This window comes from Babylonia areolata, chromosome 12 (genome assembly GCF_041734735.1).
Source record: "Babylonia areolata isolate BAREFJ2019XMU chromosome 12, ASM4173473v1, whole genome shotgun sequence".
NCBI classification, from domain to species: Eukaryota; Metazoa; Mollusca; class Gastropoda; order Neogastropoda; family Buccinidae; genus Babylonia; species Babylonia areolata.
In genome coordinates this window covers 10,389,324-10,391,823 of record NC_134887.1, presented here as the reverse complement: position 1 = coordinate 10,391,823, position 2,500 = coordinate 10,389,324, and the positions used below count along the sequence as shown (strand labels likewise).

The 2,500-nt window shown below is 42.1% G+C and overlaps 1 protein-coding gene across 2 annotated transcripts in view; it reads right to left on the bottom strand.

The window, feature by feature from the left end:
- The window catches only part of LOC143288058 (serine/threonine-protein kinase NLK-like), a 90,891-nt gene that overhangs the window by 39,351 nt on the left and 49,040 nt on the right, over window positions 1-2,500 (bottom strand). The gene's annotated exons all lie outside the window — the stretch shown is intronic.

Below are 2,500 nucleotides of genomic sequence, written 5' to 3'. Positions count from 1 at the left end.
CTGAAGAAAAAAAAAAGTTGCCAAAACTATCGTAGCTAAAAAAAATAATAATAAAAAAAATAAAAAAACTATCGTCATAACTTATAAATGTGTCTGGGAATGGCTGTTCAACCAGACTGTGTGCTTAGACCGGGAGGGAGATTTGAGGCATTGATTGCAATTCAAAAAGGACAGAACTTTTTATATGCTTTTTTTTTTTTTAAAGTGCGGCCGCCATCCTCTTCCTCCTTGTCCGTACTCCTCAACGCACAACCACACACACACACACACACACACACAAACTACTGCACACAAATGGAAGATTTGTGGAATTCGTTCTGAATATCTAATAAATAAATAAAAATTATTTTTAAAAAAAAAAGCAAAGAACTTTTATCATCTTATACTCTTCCACCCCACCCTCCTACCTTCTCCTTCACTTCACACATATGTTTACAGTTTTCATACACACTCAGTGACCTGTGCATACATGTGCGTGCACACAGCAAGCACGCACGCACATACACACACACACACACACACACACAGCTTCTTTTCACAACACATCACCTCCTCTTCTAACGTCCCACCTCCTTCCCCACTCAACTGTTCACCCCCCCCCCCCCCCCCCCCCCACCCTCACCACCACCCTCTCCCCTCCATGACTGATTTTCGTTCTGTCAACGAAACACACCCATACTGACATCTTGAAATCCCAAAATGTTATTTTCACTTCGTGTCACAACTGTGAACTGGAAAATGCTCCCCCCCCCCCCCCTCTCTCTCTCTCTCTTTCTTTCAGCACAATGGTCTTGTACGACTTGGCTTTCCCATTATATCAGTTTCCCTATCATTCTCACCAGACAAATAAATGGAAAATAAAGAAATATCAAATCAAATTGTATATATATATATATATATATATATATATATATATATATATATATATATATTAGCCCCAGCTTATCACGATACTGATCTCATGTCTAAAGAAAAAATAAATATAATAATGCTGGCACATATAAACAAGAAGGAAAACATATTGGGGAAATAAAGAGAATAGAAATGAAAAATAAATATTGAAAGAAAGAAAACAAGATTAAAACAAACGGAAAGAAAGAAAGAACGCCTGGAAACACATCATTACGATCATTCTAAACAGAAAAAACAAAAACAAAAATCAAATGAGACACCATTGTCATCATATTACTGGGTAATGTTAGTTTGGTTGTTGTTGGTTTTTGGGGGGTTTTGGGGTGTTTTTTTTTGTTGTTGTTTTTTTTGGGTTTTTTCATGGCGATGAAAAGTACTAAGTATCGTCTTCTCAATCCTACCTACGATCTTCGATACTTATCTCCTGCCACCCCTACCCTTCTCCCCCGCACCTTCCCCCCTCCACCTCCCCCATCCCTCAAAGAATCTTTTCCTCCCATCACCATCATTCTGTCCCTACCACCACCATCACCACCATCATCATCATCATCATCACCACCACCACCACTCAGATCGATAACACCTTTTCCTCCTTCCCACCCTCTGTGACGCCATCACCTCGAGGTGAACTTTTCCTACCTTGTCAGAACCTTCCCCCCCACCCCCATCCCGCCCCCACCTTCCATCCCTCCCTCACTTCTCCCACCCTCTCTCTCTCCCCCCCCCCCCCCCCCCCCCCCCCTCTCTCTCTCTCTCCCCTCCTCTCTCCCATGTCTCTGCAACACAACACATCGGCACACACGCCCAAAACAGCCCGGGTTCTATTTTTGGCGATGTCGTTGACACAATTTTACCTTCACGCCTGCCAAACCACCCTCTCTCTCTACTCTGCACCCTTTCTCTGAAGCTAACCCCCCCCCCGACCCCCCCCCCCCCCGACCCCCTCACTCCTCTTTCTACTAGGAGTTTGAACAGGCATTGATGGTTGTTGACCTGGTTTTCTTTTCTCTCTCGCTCGCTGCTGTGCTGTGCTGTGTTGTGCTGTGCAGTGCAGAGAGGGGTGGTGTGTGTGTGTGTGTGTGTGTGTGCTCTGGAACCCAGTCCAGATTCCTCTTCTCTTTGTTGTTGATGTTGATGCTGGTGTTGGTGTTGGTGTTGTTTGCTTTGCTTTGTTTTGCTTTGTTTCTGCCTCAGGATTCGAATATATATAAAAAAAAAAAATTAAAAAAAAACATACGGTATCTTGTAACAACAACGTTAAAGACAATAATTCAAAAATTCTATGAAAAAAAATAATAAACAAAACAGAAGAAGAATAACGGTGGTGGAAATAGTAGTAGCAGAAGTAGTACTAGTAGTAGCAGCAGTAGTAGTAAAAAAATATTTAAAAAATTAGAAGGTGAAGGAGGAGGACGTTGATAAAGAAACAACAGGAAGGGAAACTTTGACTCGATATGATTAATTATGAAACTCAATTAATTATGAAGCTCTACACACCATGACCATCGTTGACACAACCCAACGAAATCGAAAACGACGATGATGTTGACGGCGATGATGAGTGTGATCCAGAGAGAGAGAGAGAGAG